The sequence below is a fragment of the Galeopterus variegatus genome, unplaced genomic scaffold (assembly GCF_000696425.1).
Source record: "Galeopterus variegatus unplaced genomic scaffold, G_variegatus-3.0.2 Scaffold7463, whole genome shotgun sequence".
In the NCBI taxonomy this organism is placed as follows: domain Eukaryota; kingdom Metazoa; phylum Chordata; class Mammalia; order Dermoptera; family Cynocephalidae; genus Galeopterus; species Galeopterus variegatus.
In genome coordinates, this window is record NW_007733574.1 from 19,386 (window position 1) to 27,825 (window position 8,440).

Sequence of the window (8,440 nt, forward strand, 5' to 3'; positions counted from 1 at the left end):
ACACTCCAACCAACTGAAAAACCAACTGAGCTGACCAGCCAGCACTTAATCTACAGTTTCAACGCAATCCCTACCAAAATTCCAACTGTCTTTCTTTGCAGAAATAGACAAATTAATCCTAAACTTCATATGGAAATACAAGGGACCAATAGCCAAAAACAATGCTGAAGAAAAAGAATAAAATTTGGAAGACTCACACTTCCCTATTTCAAAGCTTACTATGTAGCTACACTAATCAGCAGATTGTGGTACTGACATAGAAAAGACATGTACATTAGTAAAGTAGAATTAAAAGTCCAGATACACCCATATGCTGTGGATTGATTGAACTGTGTCTCCCAAAGTCCATGTATTAGAAGCTTTATTCCCACTGTAACTGTTGAGGGTGAGAAATCCTATTATAATAATTGGAAGCCAGGGCCCTGAAGAGGTGATTAAATTGATGGTTTAACGGTAGTCGTGGGCATGGTTCTGAGGGCTTTAAAAGGAGAACACACGAGAGCCTCTCTCTTCTCCACCATTTTCTGCCACGTGAGACCCCTCCATCATTGAAGCCAACAACAAGGAAGACCCCGACCAAATGTGTTTCCTAGACTTTGGACTTCCCAGCCTCTGAAACTATAAGCAATAAATTTCATTTTCCTACAAAGTGCCCAGTTCCAAGTACTTTGTTATAAGCAACAGAAACAGACTAATACACAATACTTCTATAGACAATTAACTTTTGACAAGCATGTCAAGAAAATTCAATGGTGGTAAAAATAGCCTTTTCAACAGAAGGTGCTGGGACAAATGGATATCCCCATGTAAAAGAATGAATTTGGACCACTATTTCACACCATACAAAAAAAATTAACTCAACATGGATAAAAGATCTAAATGTAGGAGCTAGGACTATAAGATTCTCAGATTTTGTGACCTTGGATTAGACAACAATTTCTTACACATGACACCTAAAGCACAAGCAATTAATGAAAAAATTAAGCTTCATCGAAATTTTAAAATTTTGTACATTAAAGGGCATATCAAGAAAGCATAAAGACAACCTACTGTTTGCAAATCATATATCTGAGAAGTATCTTGTATTCAGAGTATATAAAGAAGTCTTAAGACTCAACAACAAAAAGACAACCCAATTTAAAAAATGAGCAAAGGACTTGAATACATGTTTCCAAAAAAGATACATGAATGGCCAACAAGACATGAAAGGATGCTCACTATCATTAGCTTGTTAAATACAAATGAAAACCACAATGAAACACCACTTTGTACCCACTAGTATGGCTATAACAAAAAAAGAAAAACAACAAATGTTGGCAAGGATGTGAAGAAAATGGAACCCTCTTACATTGCTGATGGGAATGTAAAATGGTACAGCCACTTTGGAAGAGTTTGGCAGTTCCTCAAGAAGTTAAACATAGAATTATCATAAGACCCAGAAATATATTCCAGGTATATACCCCAAAGAGTTGAAAAAGAAGTATTCAAATAAAATTTTGTATATACTCATACGAATGTTCATAGCAGCACCATTCACAATAGCCAAAGGTGGAAACAGCCCAAATGTCTATCAGTTAATGAATGAATAACAAAAGTAGTGTAGCAATACAATGAAATAACATTCAGCCACAAAAAGAAATGAAGTTCTGATATATGTTACAACATGGCTGAACCCTGAAAACATTATGGCAAGTGAAAGAAGCCAGACACAAAAGGCCACTTATTGTATGATTTCACTTATATGAAACATCCAGCATAAGCAAATCTGTAGAGACCAGAACACACATTGGTAGGACTGGGAGAAGGGTGGAAGTGAGGAGCAACTACTTAATGGGTACAGGGTTTATTAGCTGATGAAAAAGTTCTGGAACTAGATATTGGTGGTGGTTGCACAACGTAAACGTATTTAATGCCACTGAATTGTACACTTTAAAATGGTAAATATTATGTTACTATATATTTTACCAGAGTAAGTAGTAAAATGTAAAATAGTTATTTCACCAAAACTACCTTTAAAAAGTGCTAGAAGATGGGCCGGCCTGTGGCTCACTTGGGAGAGTGTGGTGCTGATAACACCAAGGCCACGGGTTCGGATCCCATATAGGGATGGCCGGTTTGCTCACTGGGTGAGCGTGGTGCTGACAACACCAAGTCAAGGGTTAAGATCCCCTTACCGGTCATCTTTAAAAAAAAAAAAAAAAAAGTGCTAGAAGAAACCTTATAATACAAAAATACAAATTATGAAATCCTTAAGAAGTCAAACTTAAACCAATTGGTGATAGAATAAAACAAAATGCTAAGAAAAAAATGTTATGTTCATTGATGGCAAGGAAACATCTAAGATCTAGGCTAAGAAGAGCGAATATAGTTATTAACCAATGTGGCTACTCTTATATAAAGGGACTTATATGGTCAGAGTTCTTTGAGCATAGGTACTAAAAAGGCTCACTTACTAACCTACCCCTAGAACTTAAATTATAGGCTGAGAATGCTTATTCTCTTTCCTTCAGCGCAATTCATTTCCAAACGCAAGGGAAATGGCCCTTTGGAGTTGGCAAGGGCAGGAAATTAGAATTGTACTCTAGCTCCCCATTCAGCTCAATATACTCATTCTCCCTACTCTTCTTTTCTCTGTACCGGTACAGGCTAAGTTGCAGAGGTCAAATTCTTACTTTACAGTTGGGTAAATATACAGCAGGGGGAGATGGTAGGTTATCCTAGATTCTGCAATAACATGGAATTCTAAACATTTCAAAGATATTTTTTACACAGAGCATCTTAAAAATGGGGTTGTTTTTGAAATAAGCCTAATCTTTACAATTCTCACTTGAAATTAAATAGATTAGTTCATTTTTCTACAAAAAGAATCCATTTAAAAACATCAAAGTTTCCCAATTCTATTTAAAACATTATTCACTCTGGCTATATCCTCATTCAGAATTGGGGAAATTAAATATTTTGACAGAAACCAAATTGTACTTCGTCTAAATACAGCCATTATAGCTAAATTATGTTTCATTCTTATGCCTGTAAAATTGGTCAAAAACTTTGAGAATTAGTGATTTCTACCCACATGCAATTTCATAACCTACTTCCACTTATCTATCGGTATTTTAGAAAATTATTCCAGTGTATGTTTTCCTTGCTGACCCTAAAATGTCTCAGATATGTAAATCTGATATTTGCCTTTAAGAATCCCTACAACTACTTGACGGCTGCACAATTACCACATATGATTCTCTTTGCATATTCCTAACTTCCTAGACTGGAAGAAGACAAGGTTTGAGATAGAAGCAAATAATTTCATGACTGTAATTTTTCTAAATTTATGTTATTATAAAGTTAAGATGATCATTATGCAAACATGAGATCTTTAAGATTACTCATTTTATCGTTTTCCAAAGCAGGACTTGAAATAGTCTTTACAAGTTTTCAAACAGTTTTATTGATATAATGCACATAACACAAAATTCATACATTTAAACAGTACAATTTAGTGTTTTATTATTATATTTACAGAGTTTAAAAACATTTTCATCACCTCAAAAAGAAACCTATCCAGCTCTCTTGCTTCCTCTCATCACGTGATCTGCTTGTACCCGCCAGCTGCCTGCTGTTTTCTGCCATGAGTAGCAGCAGCCTGAGGCCCGCGCCAGATGCGGCTGTCCCAGAATCATGAACCAAATAAACCTCTTTATAAAAAAAAAAAAAAAAAACCTATCCATTAACAGTCACTCCCCCATTACCTGCCACCCTATCCCCATCAGCCTTAGAGAATCATTTAACTACTTTCTAACCACTTAACTCTATAGGTTTACCTATTATGGATATTTCCATATAAACGAAAGCACACAAGAGGTCCTCTTTTGTGACTGGATTATTTCACATAGCATTGTCTTTGAGGTTTGTCCATGTTGTTATATTTATTTTGCCAAACAGTATTCCATTACATGGATACAGCATATTTTATTCATTCATCACTTGGACATCTGGGTTGTTTCCACCTTTCGGTCATTAAGAGTAGTGCTGCTATAAACATTTTTGTGAGAACACATGTTTTTATTTCATTGCCGGATCATAAAGCTCTGTTTAAAACTCTGAGGAAGTGCCAAACTCTATTCCAATCCAACCAGCAGTGTATGAGTATTTCAGTCTCTCCACATCCTCACCACCACTTGTTAATGTCTTTATTATAGCCATCCTACAGGGTGTGAAGTTGTAGCTCATTGTGGTTTTGACTTGAATTTACCTAATGACGTTCAGCATGTTTTCATGTTATTATCTATTCACATATCTTTCTGGGGAGAAATCTCTATTCAGATCTTTGACCCATTTTTTAATTGGGTGCCTTATTGAGTTGTAAGAGTTCTTTATATATTCTGGATAAAAGACTATTATCAGATATATGATCTACAAATATTTTATCCCATTTTGTGTTTTCATTTCACTTTCTTAGTGGTGCTGTTTCAAGCACAAAGGTTTTTAATATCCATGTTCAATTCATTATTTTTTTCTTTTATTGTGTGTGCCTTTGTTGCCATAGCTAAGAAATCACTGCCTAACCCAAGGTTATGAAGATTTACTCCTATGTTTTGTTTAGGAGTTTTAGCTTTAGATCTTGCATTTAGGTTTTTGATCCATTTTGAGTTAATTTTTGTATATGGTGTGATATAGGGGTCCAACTGGATTCTTTTGCATGGGGATATCCAGTTGTTCCAGTACCATAGTTGAAATACTATGAGTAGACTTTTCATAAAATAGTTTTTTCAACTATTGTACTGGGACAATACAATAGTTGAAAAGACTATTCATTTCCCCATTGAATTGTCTTGGCAGTTATTGAAAATCCAATTGACCCTTGATGTCTTGGGTTTATCTCTGGACTCTCAATTGCACTCCACTGATCTATCCTTATGCCAGTACCACACTGCCTTGATTAGTCTAACTTTGTAGTAAGCTTTGAAATCAGGAAGTGTGAATCTTCCATCTTTTTTCCCCCCAATATTGTTCTGATTATTCGGGGCCCCTTGCATTTTTATTTGAATTTTAGATCACTTTGTCAATTTCTGTAAAATGCAAGCTGGGATTTTGCTAGGGACTGCAATAAAACTGTACATCAGTTTGGAGAGTACTGCTATCTTAACAAAACTCAGTCTTCTGATCTGTGAACATGGAATGTCTTTGCATTAATTTGATCTTCTTTATTTTTTTAAAACAACGTTTTGATATAGTATACTACCTTAACAGATCTTTGGATGTTAAACCAACCTTGAATTTATGAGATAAATCCCGATTTGTAATGCAGTATAATCCTTTTTATATATTGCTAGATTTGATTTCCTTGAGCTTCTTGGATGTGTAGATTTTCATCAAGTTTGGCATATAATGGTATTATCAGCAATTTTCTTCAAATTTTTTTTGTCTCTCTCCTCTGGAATTCCCATTATGTGTCTTTATGTATTTAATGGTGTCCCATATTAGTTTAAGGCTCTGTTCATCTTTTTTCACTCTTTTCCAAGTACAGAATTTCCATTTCGATACATGGAAACTGTGTTTGTGTACTCTACCCTTTATTGATATAGTCACTGTCATATCTTCCTTTATTACACATGGTTTAATTTCTTTGAATATATATATAATAGCTGCTCTGAAGTCCTTGTTCACTAAATTCAATATCTGGTCCTCCTCACAGGCCATTTCTATTGTCCTTTTTTTTTTTTCCTGTGTATGGGTCCCATGTTCTGTTTCTTTACATGTCTCTTAGCATTTTATTAAACACTTTAGGTACTATATCATAGCAGGGACTAATAGCAAAGCAGTTTCCTCTTCAGCTGCTCCTGAGAAAGCACAGCCTTAGGTATGTGTACATTCTCCCATATCACCAGATATGACCACGATTTTAGCATGGCCTCCTTTGCTGTCTCTTTCTCTGGTCTCCCTGATAACCTTCTAGCTGGTCTTCCTCTGCTGGTACCATACCATGCTGTTAGACTCCACAGATTGCTAGCTGGTTATTCTATTGTTTTGAGCAATTCCCTGGAGGCATAAGATGCTCCACAATCCAAATAAATTTAGGCAGGGCCAGGGCCTTGCCATTCTTTGAAGGTTGCTCTGACCCTCTCCTTGGCAGAACCTCTGTATCATGGTGCAGTATCTGGGGCTAATGGGAGCTACCACTTTGCTGCCAAGCCCACCAGATTACCTCTTCCACAGTAGCTCTTCTGCAACATAGAACTGGATGGGGAAATGGGTGTAGCTTCTAGCTCAGATGCTATAGCCTCCCACAACTGCTACTGAATTCTACAGATTTGAAATAAGTGATTCTCAATTTGTAGTAAATCCTTTGATCAGTCTCCAGAGACTGAATTTTACCCTTGCTAATTTTAACCAATGAAACAGACATTTCTCTGGGGAGAAGTGCCATTAAGCTCTTCACGCTCCCATCCAGAACTCTTCACCATTATAATTTTGAACTGGTTATGCAGAAACTGGTGATCAAATTTAGGAATTTATCGTAGTCCACGAAGCTGATTATAAATAGAAAAATGATGTTTCTAATTTTAAAAGGCTGGAATTAATGGCTAATTTTTAAAAATGATAGACTATCTTCTCCCTCATTACCCCAGGTAACAAAAACTTGTCTAAAATACATACAAGGGCAAGGTACAGTACACAAAAAATGCAGTCTTACTCAATTTGGTAGGTGATACTGTGTCATTGTACCCAGGGCTGGAATACTTATAAATGCCAAGGATGACAATCTATTAAATAGGTGCTTATTCATTCATACTTTCTGCATTTTGTCCAGAAAGGCTCAGGCAACCTGTTCACCCATGAAGGTAAATTGTAGAAAATGCAAATTACCTCTGGGAGCTACTACCTTCTGGGAGTCCTCAAATGCATTACTCTAAACTATACTTTGATTAGATATACTTCAAAGGTAGGAAAAACTTTTACACCCCCCCCCTTTTTGGCTTACTAATGAAATTTACAGATTTTCTATCATTTTATATGCCAAATCTTTAAAAGACAAACATTTGAATCTAAATTTTACCAAAAAGGAAATCAGGGGCCGGCCCGTGGCTCACTCGGTAGAGTGTGGTGCTGATAACACCAAGGCCACGGGTTCGGATCCTATATAGGGATGGCCAATTTGCTCACTGGCTGAGCGTGGTGCTGACAACACCAAGCCAAGGGTTGAGATCCCCTTACCGGTCATCTTTAAAAAAAAAAAAAAAAAAAAAGGAAATCAGGAGGCAAAGTAGTTAAGTGACTTTTCCATGGTCATACAGTTCATTAACGATATAAAAAAACTTCATTGCTTCTAATTCTAAATTTATCTTTTTGGTGGCGGTCGGTACAGGGATTGAACCCCAGACCTTGGTGTTATCAGCACCACGCTCTAACCAATTGAGCTAACCTGCCAGCCTGATAATGGGTTTTTTTTGTTGTTGTTGTTTTTGTTTTTCCTTCATCAAAGGATTCTTCGACATTCAGCCTTCAGCTCTACGCACCAAATCTAGTTAGATGTGCTAATATTCTTCCTGGAAAGCTGATTAAATTTGCTTTCCTGTTACATACTTAACAGTAGACTTTAGTTCACAGGTACTGTTATGACCCTTGGGAAGATAGCCTTTTCTTAGTATTATAAAAAGACAGCATTGGTAATTTCAGGACATGTTAACATTGTTGCCCATCTTTGTTAGGAACAGAATTTTTTACATGACTAAAACATATGCTCTCTATATTAAAAAACCTAGTAATTTAAACAAAGGGAAAGATAATATCAATTGAAAAGACATCTTAAAAATATAATAACAGTTTTAGAGAATACATTTTTTTCTTTCTAGTAAACTATTATACTATGTAAATAAAAGTTATGTGGGGCACCATAGATTTTCTACTTTCCTTTCCAGATCAGCCCCAAGACCAAAAGAAAGGAGAAATTATGATAAAAAGGAAAATAAAATGTTAGAAATCTAATAGCAACTTTAGTATCGAACATTAAGTCAATATTTATAACACCAATAATTATACATGAACATTGGGTAAAAAAAATATTCTTTTTGTACAACTGCAGTAATAAACCATATTTTCCATATCTCCTCTAGACATCTTTAGCACTGAGCAAAATACCTATTCTTTTTTTGGGAGAATTAACAAGGCCCAAACAAAATAACTATTTTTGCTTAAATCTCATGCTTTCTGCCTTGAAGAGTCTCCAAAAAATATTTTTCAAATAACTAGATGTAACTTATTTGCACAGCCATATATCTAATTTTACGTGGATTAAAAAACTGATCAAGGGCCGGCCCGGTGGCGCACTGCTACAGTGCGCCGCTTGGGAGCGCGGCAGCGCTCCTACCGAGGGTTCGGATCCCACATACAGACCGGTTCCCGCTCACTGGCTGAGCGAGGTGCGGGCGTGATGCCGAGGGTT